The following is a 13,376-nucleotide window of genomic DNA, read 5'->3' on the forward strand; positions in this document are numbered from 1 at the left end:
TCCTGACTCAGGGATCAAATCTGGGTTTCCTGCATTGCAGGTGGGTTCTTCACCAACTGAGGCAGAAGTTGAGATCCAATTGCATTTTATTTTTCCAAATGGCCACTCAACTAACCTAGTACCATTAACGGAACCCTAGTTGTTTCTAAGAATCATTTCTCATTTAATACCAACACACATAGTTTGAATCCGATAGTGTGTATCAAGTAGGTGAAGAATATACAAAGGTAGAAAACCAATTGCCTGAGAATCCTGAGCCCCAGGAGCTAGGCTTGGTTTCTCTTTGTTCATTGAATAATCAAGTAGTTTGGTTTCTGCTTTCAGTATATGGATATGTATGCATGCATATGCATGTGTGTATTTAAACACTGCAGCCAGATCGATCTTTTTAAAGACAAATATGACTATTTTCCTACCAGTCAGTAGTTCCACAACACACAAAGGGTAAAGTCTAGATTTTTCATATGGTATTCTCCTTCTTGTACAAATACTCCATCCTCCTGTTAGACTACCTTTCTAATATTGCATTTTCAGTTTAAATTTCAGCAAATTTAATTATGTATCACATCTCTCCAAGAAGAATATATGCTCTCTGAGGGGGAAAGTTCAAGCCCTCATCTACTACATTTGAATATATGGTTGTTGTTGTTGTTGTTGTTCAGTCGCTAAGTTGTGTCTGACTCTTTGTGACCCCATGGACTGCAGCATGCCAGACTTCCCTGTCTTTCACTACCTCCTAGAGTTTGCTCAAACTCATGTCCATTGAGTCGGTGATGCCATCCAACCATCTCATCCTCTGTCACCCCCTTTCTCCTCCTGCCCTTAATCTTTCCCAGCGTCAGAGCCAATGAGTTGGCTCTTCATATTAGCTGGTCAAAGTATTGGAGCTTCAGCTTCAGCATCAGTCCTTCCAATGAATACTCAGGGTTGATTTCCTTTAGTATTGACTGGTTTGATCTCCTTGCTATCCAAGGGATTCTCAAGAGTCTTCTCCAGCACCACAGTTTGAAAACATCATTTCTTCGGCACTCAGTCTTCTTTATGGCCTAACTGTTACATCCGTACATGAATGCTGGAAAAACCGTAGCTTTGACTCTATGGACATGGGTTGGCAAAGTGATGTCTCTGCTTTTTAATATGCTGTCTAGGTTAAAATTGATTTTCCTGTTAATGACTTACTAATTCCTTTCTGCACAACTCTCTTAGGGAACCTCTAGTTACCAGGTTCTATATCTGCAGAAAGGGAGTTAGTGATTATGCCTGCCTTCCACCTGTCTTGCAAGAAAGAATACTGGATAAAATATTTATTTATAGCCTTTCAGTAATAAGACAGCTACAAGAAATTCCAGAATCATACCTAGAGATTAACCAGGAAAGACTAGTCCTGTATGTTTAGACTTTTGATATCATACACATAGAGAGAAACACAGTGTTTCTCAGTGTCCTAGTACTGCAGAACACTGAAAGAAAGAATCACATTGCAGATCAGATGAATAGGCAAATATCCTTCAATAGACATTATCAGCAGCCTAATGAGTTGCAGAATAACCACAGTGATGTAGCAACTACAAACCAGCCATTCTGAACCTAAAATTTGCATTAACTTCCCAGATTGCCACTTCCAGGCAATCTCAGAAGGATGATACCTTGTATTCTGTCCACAGATCACCCAGAAATCATTCCTTCTTTAGATGAAGAGATGGGGAATGCTAAAGATTTCTCCCTTCTGCTTGGTGTGTGAGCAGTTTTCACTGAATGTCAGGACACTACGAAAACCTGATACTGTAGAACAGATGGCCACATGGTCCCTGCCAGCATGGCTGAAGGCACATGCTACTGCCAGCCAAGAGAGGCTGCAGGCAAAGTTCATGAGCTGTTATTCCAGGGACTGCTGCTTGAAAGGCTGTCACCTTTTCAGTCTGTGTCTGGGGTTCCATTCTAGTCCCAGCTGCCAGTTAGTGAATTACTCCACAATTCATCAAATTCACTTGATGTCCACCACCCCCAGTCAGACAGAAAATGCTCCAGCGATTGAACAAGTACACTGTGTTGATTTCTATCGCCAACTGGTATCAGACTTCACTGACATATGGAAGCAAACAAACCACCAGGCTAGAGGGGCTCCAGGCAGGCTCGATTCTTGCCATAACACAAACATTCAGCCAAACCATGGGCTCACCAGAGGGAAATTGGAGAAAAGACACAATATTATTGTGCTACCTTCTTCATCATTATTGCTGATCCTCAATTTAAAACAGTGGTAAAATCGGAACTTTAAACCTTTAGCTTTTATGGGGCTTCCCTGGCAGTCCACTGCAGTGGACATGGGTTCAACTGCTGGTTAGGTAACTAAGATCTCACCTGCTATGTGCACAGACAAAAATAAATAAATAGGTAAACAAATAAACCTTTAGTTCTTAGACTTGAACTTTTCATTTATATCAGATAAGATCCATCTCCTAGTTAAACCTCCACAGTGAGCTCCCATTGCAATTAGAATAAACTACAAAAATCCTCATCAAGGCTATATTTCCCTACATGCTCGGAATCATTTTGACCTCTTCTTCCCATTTCCCATACTTCAGCAACGCTGGCCTGAATATTGAAGAAAACTTTTGCTTGTATATTCTAAGAGAATTTCTGCTCTCTTTGCTTCCAGAACCTGTGCCTTGTCCTTCCTGCAACTTTTTCTAACAACACAGGATTCAGCTCACATTTGATTTGAGCTTGCTTTGAATACCCTAACCTGAAAAAAACAACCCTCTTCTTCATGTCCTCAGTTGCTCTCTATTTTCCACGTTTCATGTCCCTAATAGCACTTGTCTCACATACACACACACTCACACAAACACACACACCAACAACAACAGACACAAAGTAGACACTCAATATGAAATCAATGAAATCAAGAAATCAGCAACATCTTTTATAATCTTCTTCAACAAACATGTATGGGCAAGAAATGAGATGAGCAAGCAGAGGGTAATGATGTGTTTGAAAAAGTAAGGAAGATTACTTGAAAGAGCACAGAGCCTAGTGCTTACAGCTGAGGTGTCCATTGCATCTTGGACCAAGCATCTCACTTTGCTTTTCATCTTCTTCAGCGTCTTCTTTTGGAAAGCGCATAACCAAAAGAAGCTGTGAGAAACAAAATGCAATCATTAGACTGTTAAACTTATTCTTAAAATACTCAAGTATTTCGCAAAGGTTGTTGCTCAAAAACACTGTATATGAAAACAACCCATAGTTTCAAAAATGCAAACATTTGTCTAGTCTCATAATAATTTGTATTCTAGTAATATCTTCTCATTGCAAAGCATGTCAAACCCTAACCGTTATTTTTAGTCCCAGGGGTAAAAATAGAGTCCTGCTCTTTCTAATAACGTGTTTGATCACCATGATTTCAAAAGAGGATTTGTTTTTCAAATTAAATGTAGCAGGTCAGTGAGTCTATAATGCAGTCCTTCAAATGCCAGAAAGAAAATAGAAATGGACATGCTATTAATGGCTGAAAATCAGGTCATTCTGTCTGTCTAGGGAAACTCCTTTTCCAGTTTAAACATTCAAACCCATATTCGTTTCAGGATGATAAATCACAGACTGATCACTGAAAACATGTGGAAGCATCAAATCAACAAGCAGTTCATTGAGGAAGAAGGAACCAAGAAATTCTGATTAGGTCCTGATTGTCTTCTCTCTAGAATACTAACATTTTACCATAACATTTTATCTTCTTTCCTCTCATAGTGGTGTATAAGGGAGGACGATGACCTCTTGGTACACACATGAGCAAGGGCTCTTAAAAAGAAAGCAGAGTAAATCATCAAAACACTGCCAGATGAGAAATCAGGACACAAGAGCTCGAACCTTGGTTCTACTCACTAGTGGAAGAGTGGTCTAGGACAGATGATTTAACTCCAGTCTGCGTCTACACATACATATCACTAAGAGTTCTTTTATTTATTGGAGTATAGTTGCTTTACAATGTCGTGTTAGTTTCTGCTGTGTAACAAAGTGAATCAGCTATGTGTACACATATATCCCTTCCCTCTTGAGCCTCCCGCCCACACCCTTCCCCCATCCTACCCATCTGGGTCACCACAGAGCACCAAGCTCAGCTCTCTGTGCTATACAGCGGCTTCTCACTAGCTATCCATTTTGCACGGGTAGTGTATATATGTCAATCCCAATCTCTCAATTCATCCCACCCTACCCCCTCCCCATGTCCACATGTCCATCCTCTGCATCTCTGTTCTTGCCCTGCAAATAGGTTTATCTGTACCATTTTTCTAGATTCCACAAATAAGCGTTACTATATGATATTTATTTTTCTCTTCCTGACCTATTTCACCCTGACAGATGCTAGGCCCATCCTTGTCTCTACAAATGATCCAATTTCATTTTTCATGCCTGAGTAATATTTCCGTTTTTTATATATATATATATATATATATATATATATATATATATATATATATATATGTATACCACAACTTTATCCATTCATCTGTCAATAGACATTTAGGAAATAGTGCTGCAATGGGAGAACAGTATGGAAGTTCCTTAAAAAACTAAAATTAGAGCTACCATATGATCCAGCAATTCCCCTACTGGGCATACACCCTGAGAAAACCATAACTGAAACAGACCCATGAAGGGTTCTTAAGAGAATGAAATATGACAATAAAAAATATGTAGCATACAGTCTAACAGATAGATTGTCAGTGAAATATCCCTTTCCTCTTTAGCCTCTTCTTTCCATTTATTCTTTAAAAATAGATTCTCTGCACTTAGCATAAAACTGTAGATTTTAAACAGGTGGAAAATCAATAGAATTTCTTAAATTTGTACTGAATATTTGGGGCTGCCCCTCCTCTACTGGAAAATGACCTGCTTTCATCTACGTAGAAAACAAATGTTGTACTTTAAATTGTGCCTCTTTTTCCTTATTTTTAGCCACGTTTGTTTCCTCACAGTAGTTTTCCAACATGTGGAGATGTAGATTTCTCTAAAACTGTGATAATATTTATTTTTGAATCCAATATTACTTTTACCATCACATTGTTTCAGCAAATATTTAATGAACATGACTATGTGACACAAGCTGTATTACAGGCTTTAATGATAAGGTCTCTATTTTCAAGGAGATCTGGTCTAGTGGCAAAAAGCATATATAAAATCAATGATTGCATTACAATGAGGCAAACATTATAAATAAAGGCACGTTAAAAGTGATTCTAAATCACAGAGTGGGAACATGTAACTTTGGCTGGACAAATACAAAGAGAAAGGATTTAGAAAATTTTCTTTAAATGGAATGACTTTTGGGCTAAGGTTAGCAAATGGAAATATCGGTCTAAAGCTTGAAAGAAAGATAAAGTTTCAAATAGACATTTAGATTCCTCAATATTTTAGTTGGATAAGATTCCTCAAGGTCAGTGTATAGAATAAGAAAAACAGCCTAAGATTAGCCTATTGGTTTATTAGTCAGCTTTCTTTTAAATCATAACAAATAGCCCTAATACATCAGTAACATATGAAAAGGCTCTTATTTCTTGCTCACTCATTTTGTCATTAGGACTATAATTGATCTCAGCTCTGCTGGTCAATACCTAGCTGGACTGGGCTTGTCTGCACCCCATGAATTTTCTTATCCCATGACCCAGAGTGAAGGAGAATCCATAACCATGGAAAGGCTTTTCTGTTGGTGGAGGTAGCAGAGAGACAGACATAGACAAATTACACACACACAAACCTTCTGCTCAGATGTGACACGTCTCATTTCATTGGCCAAGGCATGTCACATGATCATGCTCAAAGTCACTGAGGCAGAGGCCAATGAATAAAAATGAACAAATAAGTCAAATGTAATGGGTGGAGCAATTTCCATGGTGGTCCAGTGGCTAAGATTCTATGCTCCCAATGCAGGGGGCCTGGGTTCAATCCCTGGTCAGGGAAATAGATCCCACATGTTGCAACTTAAAAAAAGGAAAAAAACAAAGATCCCTCATGCTGCAAAGAAGATCAAATTTATTTGATCTTAATTTATTTGTTTGACTGCAACTAAGACCCAGTGCAGCCAAATAAATAAATTAAGAAAAAAAAAATGTTAACGTAATGGGTGAAGCTGTATAACCCTACAGAAAAGAAGAGAGCAATAATCCTTATTTAAAAATTATAATCTGCCTTTTCTTGTGTGTCTCTCTATTTCTGAAACTTTTATTCTTGTTTATTGGCAACTTTGATGATCCCTGTCAGTGAACATAGCAGTTCAAACACACTTTTTAGAACCACATTCCTAAAAACAAATAGACAACCAATGCTCATCAGATATTGAAATCTAATACGTGAAAACACTAACACAAATCAGAAGAAAAAAAAAAGAGTTCAAGGGAAACAGAATGTTGCTGGGGGGAACTTTTTTTTTTAATGGAAACAGAATATTGCTGGGGGGAACTTTTTTTTTAATGGTATGAGCTCTTAGTTAAACAAATAAGTCATGGGGATATAATGTACAGCATGGTGACTGTAGCTAATAATACTGTATTGTACACTTGAAAGTGACTAAGAGAGTAGATCTTAAGAAAAACTATTAATCTCAAAAATCAAGACACTCTATTTTAAAATAGAGGTTATTTTAAAAAGGAACACTCTGAAAAAAGAAAAGCTCTTAAAAACACATGTTCTTTACATATTTCCTCAAATAATGTGATGGTAAAAGTACATGTTGTACTTAAGAATGAAAAAGACATGTTGGGGAAAAAAATCTCTATTTCATATATTGGAAAATCTTAAGAAATCTACAGAAAAAAATTCCAGGACTAATGACTGAGCTTAACAAGAATGTGTAATGCCCAATAAAATATTAACTGAGTTCCAACATATTAGCCATGAGCATATGAATACTGACATACAATCAATACCATTAAATTATGACAGCAGTTATCATTTTACCCCCAAAATGAAGGAATTACATATAAATCTTAGAAAACATTTACAGAACCTGTATGCTTAAAACCACAAACCTCAGGGGAAAATAATCAAACAATATTGAAATAGAGGAAAAAGTTGCCATGTTCAGTGATTGGAACTCAAATCTCCTCAAACTGATGACAGGTTTAATGCAATTCTTACCAAAATCTCAGATCTTTTTGTGTGTGTATGTTCAGTTCAGTCTCTCAGTCATGTCCGACTCTTTGAGACCCCATGGACTGCAGCACACCAGGCTATCCTACCCATCACCAACTCTCGGAGCCTACTCAAACTCATGTCCATCGAGTCAGTGATGCCATCCAACCATTTCATCCTCTGTCATCCCCTTCTCCTCCTGCCTTCAGTCTTTCCCAGCATCAGGGTCTTTTCCAATGAGTCATCTCTTCGCATCAGGTGGCCAAATTGGAGTTTCAGCTTCAGCATCAGTCCTTCCAATGAATATTCAGGACTGATTTCCTTTATGATGGACTGGTTGGATCTCCTTGCAGTGCAAGGGACTCTCAAGAGTCCTTTCCAACACCACAGTTCAAAAGCATCATTCTTCGGTGCTCAGCTTTCTTTATATCCAACTCTCACATCCATACATGACCACTGGAAAAACCATAGCTTGACTAGTCAGAACTTTGTCAGCAATGTCTCTGCTTTTTAATATGCTCTCCAGGTTGGTCATAACTTTCCTTTCAAGGAGTAAGCGCCTGTTAATTTCATGGCTGCAGTCACCATCTACAGTGCTTCTGGAGCCCCCCAAAATAAAGTCTCTCACTGTTTCCATTGTTTCCCCATCTATATGCCATGAAGTGATGGGACCGGATGCCATGATCTTAGTTTTCTGAATGCTGAGTTTCAAGCCAACTTTTTCACTCTCCTCTTTCACTTTCATCAAGAGGCTCTTTAGTTGTTCACTTTCTGCCATAAGGGTGGTGTCATCTGCATATCTGAGGTTATTGATATTTCTCCTGGCAACCTTGATTTTAGCTTGTGCTTCTTCCAGCCCAGCATTTTGCATGATGTACTCTGCATATAAGTTAAATAAGCAGGGTGACAATAAAGAGCTTTGACATACTCCTTTCCTGATTTGGAACCAGTCCGTTGTTCCATGTCCAGTTCTAACTGTTGCTTCTTGACCTGCACACAGATTTCTCAGGAGGCAGATCAGATGGTCTGCTATTCCCATCTCTTGAAAAGTTTTCCACAGTTTGTTGTGATCCACACAGTCAAAGGCTTCGGAATAGTCAATAAAGCAGAAGCAGATGTTTTTCTGGAACTGTCTTGTTTTTTTGATGATCCAAAGGATGTTGGCAATTTGATCTCTGGTTCCTCTGTCTTTTGTAAATCCAGCTTGAACATTTGGAAGTTCACAGTTCACGTACTGTTGAAGCCTGGCTTAGAGAACTTTGAGCATTACTTTGTTGGCGTGTGAGATGAGTGCAATTGTGCAGTAGTTTGAACATTCTCTGGCATTGCCATTTTTGGGGATTGAAATGAAAACTGACATTTTCCAGTCCTGTGGCCACTGCTGAGTTTTCCAAATTTGCTGGCATATTGAGTGCAGCACTTCCACAGCATCATCTTTTAGGATTTCAAATAGCTCAACTGGAATTCCATCACCTCCACTAGCTTTGTTCATAGTGACGCTTCCTAAGGCCCACTTGATTTCACATTCCAGGATGTCTGGCTCTAGGTGAGTGATCACACCATCGTGATTAACTGGGTCGTGAAGATCTTTTTTTTACAGTTCTTCTCTGTATTCTTGCCACCTCTTCTTAATATCTTCTGCTTCTGTCAGGTCCACACCATTTCTGTCCTTCATTGAGCCCATCTTTGCATGAAATGTTCCCTTGGTATCTCTAATTTTCTTGAAGAGATCTCTAGTTTTTCCCATTCTATTGTTTTCCTCTATTTCTTTGTATGATCACTGAGGAAGTCTTTCTTATCTCTCCTAGCTATTCTTGGAACTCTGCATTCAAATGGGTATATCTCTCCTTTTCTCTTTTGCCTTTAGCATCTCTTCTTTTCTCAGCTATTTGTAAGGCCTCCTCAGACAACTGTTTGCCTTTTTGCATTTCTTTTTCTTGGGGATGGTCTTGATCCCTGCCTCCTGTACAATATCACGAACCACCGCCCATGGTTCTTTAGGCACCCTGTCTATCAGATCTAATCCCTTGAGTCTATTTCTCCTTCCACTGTATAATTGTAAGGGATTTGATTTAGGTCGAACCTGAATGGTCTAGTGGTTTTCCCTACTTTCTTCAATTTAAGTCTGAATTTGGCAATAAGCAGTTCATGATCTGAGCCACAGTCAGCTCCCAGTTTTGTTTTTGCTGATTGTATAGAGCTTCTCCATTTGGCTGCAAATAATATAATCAATCTGATTTCGGTGTTGACCATCTGGTTATGCTCATGTGTTGAGTCTTCTCCTGTGTTGTTGGAAGAGGGTGTTTGCTATGACCAGTGTGTTCTCTTGGCAAAATTCTGTTAGGCTTGGCCCTGCTTCATTCTATACTCCAAGGCCAAATTTGTCTGTTACTCCAGATATCTCTTGACTTCCGACTTTTGTATTCCAGTCCCCTGTGGTGAAAAGAACATTTTTTTTTTGGTGTTAGTTCTAGAAGGTCTTATAGGTCTTCATAGAACCGTTCAACTTCAGCTTCTTCAGCATTACTGGTTGGGGCATCGACTTGGATTACTCTGGTATTGAATGGTTTGCCTTGGAAATGAACAGAGATCATTCTGTCATTTTTGAGATTGCACCCAAGTACTGCATTTCGGACTCTTTCGTTGACTATAAGGGCTACTTCATTTCTTCTAAGGGATTCTTGCCCACGGTAGTAGACATAATGGTCATCTGAATTAAATTCACCCATTCCAGTCCATTTTAGTTCCCTGATTCCTAAAATGTCAATGTTCACTCTTGCCATCTCCTGTTTGACCAATTCCAATTTACTTTGATTCAGGGACCTAAGATTCCAGGTTCCTATGCAACATTGTTCTTTACAGCATCAGATTTTACTCACATCACCTTGTATATATTTAGACATTTATGTGTATTTACACATCACCCCGTGTGTATTTACACCTTGTATGTATTTACACATTGTGTGTATGTCGACAAGATAATAGTAAAATATATATACATAAAAAGGAAAAGGAGCTAGAAAAGCTACAATAACTTTGAAAAATAAAATAAAGTCTGAAGAGTGAGTCTTTCTAATTTAAAGATGTTACTTTATATACCTCAGCCATGAAGACTATGTTTATATTGCCACAAGGATAGAGACATAAACTAACTGAACTCAGAAACAGACTCTTACAAATAAATGAACTTAATTTTTGACAAAGGATCAGAAGCACCTTTTCAATAAATGGTTCTACAGCAACTGGATCTGCTGCTGAGAGCAGGGTTTTTTTAATTTTCAAGTTATTACATTCTTCGGTTCTAAAATTTCCTTTTTTTCATATATTTTCTATTTCTTTGCTGAAACTTTCTGTTTTGTTTTGTTTTTTTATCTGAGACTTTTTTTCACTTACTTCAAATATTTGTTATTGTTCACTGATGCATTTTTCATACTGATGATTTTCAAATCTTTGTCAGAAAGCCTTAACATCTCTATTATCTTAGTGCTGGCAACCTTCGTTGGTGACAGTACTGGAGTTTTCATTTGGTTTCACCTTTTTCTGTTTCTTGGTAGGACAGTGATTTTTTATTGAATCTGTGGACTTGGGATATTATGTTATGAGACTTTGGGTCTTATTTCACCCTTCTGTTTTTTCTGGCTTCCTCTGACATGGTTCCAGCAAGGAGACTGGCAAGTGTTGCTTCATTACTGCCAGTGGTCCTAGAAGTCAGAGTTCCCTAATCAGCTCTCATTGACAGCTGTGCTGGGAACTTGTCATTCTTGCTTGATAGGGTAGGAGTTCTGGCTCCTGAGGTGGCCTCCACTGACCACATGGTCGGGGAAAGAGTGGTCTTACTACCTCTGATGATAGTAAAAGGCCTGAATCTCCACTAGGCATCCACTAGGCATACTCCCAGCACGTAGACAAAGAGACACCTCATCAGTGCTAGGAGTAAGTTTCCCCATGTGGTCTTTGCTGACATCAGTGATGAGGGGAGGAGGACAGGATCATTACTACCTTGTGCGGATGAAAGTTCTAATTCAACTTTGACATTACCGAGGTGAGTCATTGAGGTTCCTTGTTACAGCCTAATGAGGGTAAAGTCTAGGGTCCTCACTCAGCCTTTGCAAAAGGGTGAGGGTGTGAACACTCTTTTAGTGTGGTGTTTGGCTGGGATAGAGTTGTTATTATCTAACAGTTTTCTGTCTTGCTAGACTGCCCCTTTCTTGGTCCTTTGGCTTGAGTGAGCAAGGTTTGGATGGAGTTTTGTGTGTCTAATCATTGACATTTCCAGGTTGCTAATTTCTTCAGCGCTGAGTCTGAATACAGAAGGTAAAAAGAAACCCTAGAGAATTCACCAATATGTCATTCCTTGGAGGCCTAGGACTCTAACCCATCTGCCTCACTCTTTCCATCTTTCAGAGTTGTGTTATTGTATAATATTTTGTGTGTCAGATAATCACATATAATAATACGCCTACAATGTATAATATACTATAATATATAATGTGCATGTCTGCTCAGTCGCTTCAGTTATGTGCAACTCTTTACAGACCTATGGACTGTAGCCCACCAGGCTCCTCTGTCCATGGGATTCTCCAAGCAAGAATACTGGAGTGCATTGCTATGCTCTCCTCCAGGGGATCTTTCTAACCCAGGGATCAAACCTGCATCTGCCTGCATCTCCTGCATAATATAATATTATGACATATATCATCTAATGACATGTTAAAATAAAATTACATTACATTATACTTATCATATGTATTTTTTTAGGGTTTTCAGTTGTGCTTAAAAGAATAACGAAAGTATATCTGCTCCCTCGTTACAGAAGTAGAAGTCTCCACTGAGCTTTTAATTTTAGTTATTACATTCTCTTCCAACATTTTATTTTCTCTAATTGTTAATGACCATTCTTTTCTTGTATTTTTATCTATTTTTAAATTGCTATTATTTTTTAAATTTTATATTTTCAGATTATTTTACCCTCTCAAGTTCTTAGAATACTAATCCTGCGGTTCATTGTATCTGCTGAATCCCTTCATTATAGTTCATTTCCTCTTGGAGTGTGTAATTTTTGAATGAGTGTTTATCTTCAGCTCAAATGTTTCTTTCCTGAGTGAATCCTTTTCCTCCTGTAAGACAAAAGCTCTAAAGGTAAATTTTGTTTTGCTTCTACTGGGCACCTCTGAGAATTCTCCTGTCCAGGGCCAGTATTCACATGTTTAATTTATCAGCTTAGAATTCATGTCTGTCTGTGGAGTGTAAATTGGTATTCCATACATGGGCATGGGCTGAGCTTTGAACTTCAGTTCTTAATTGGAGATTTGTTAGTTGCTCTCACCCACAACATAAAGGGGATACTTCCATGCCATTTCTTGGGACTTAATGATGCTTTCTCATTCAGCTAACAACCTGGGCAGCTCTCAGGGATCCCAGCTCTTTGCTGATGTCTGTTTTCAGCAATTGGTCTCATCTGGACCCACAGCTACATCTTTTATTCTGTATGGACATTAAAATCCTGTTCCCTAATCACTAAGTCCTGTATCTATTTATACAACTTTGGACCAACTTGACATTTCTGATTTGCCTAGGTATGAATATTTCTGTCATCTTGGGATTGTGTTGATGTGTGCTGATGCCAGCTTATACAGGCTGGCAAATTTTCTGAAATTTGTGAACGGATCATTATAAACATGCTGGTTGAGACATGCTTTTCTACGTGTTTCCAGGAGAAGGAAATGGCAACCCACTCCAGTATTCTTGCCCAGAAAATTCCATGGACAGAAGAGCTTGGCAGGCTACAGTTCATGGGGTTGCAAAGAGTCGGACACAACTGAACAACCAACACTTTTCTACGTGTTTATAACGTTAGCGGTTCTGCATTAGTTTAAAATGCCATAATGAGGAAGTTAGAATTTTGTCATCAATTTAACAGTCAGAAAATCTGTAGAAAATCATTTTCTTTTTCTTTTTTTTTTTTTTATAAATTTATTTATTTTAGTTGGGGGCTAATTACTTTACAATATTGTAATAGTATTTTTCATCCAGGGCAGTATCTTTCCAATCACCCATCCACCCACCCCAATCTGACACCTACTTCCCACTTATGAGAATATGAAGGCTCAGAGAGATTAAATGGCAAGAGTCTGTACAAACATTGCCCTCATTCACTATGACACCACTGCTCTTTCTACAACTTCACCCTGTGGTCTTGCCTGTACTTGTGTAGGTAAAAGATCATTTCTGCACTTTTCTTTTAAAAA

This window comes from Giraffa tippelskirchi, chromosome 8 (genome assembly GCF_054371585.1).
Source record: "Giraffa tippelskirchi isolate mGirTip1 chromosome 8, T2T-mGirTip1v1.2.pri, whole genome shotgun sequence".
NCBI lineage: Eukaryota > Metazoa > Chordata > Mammalia > Artiodactyla > Giraffidae > Giraffa > Giraffa tippelskirchi.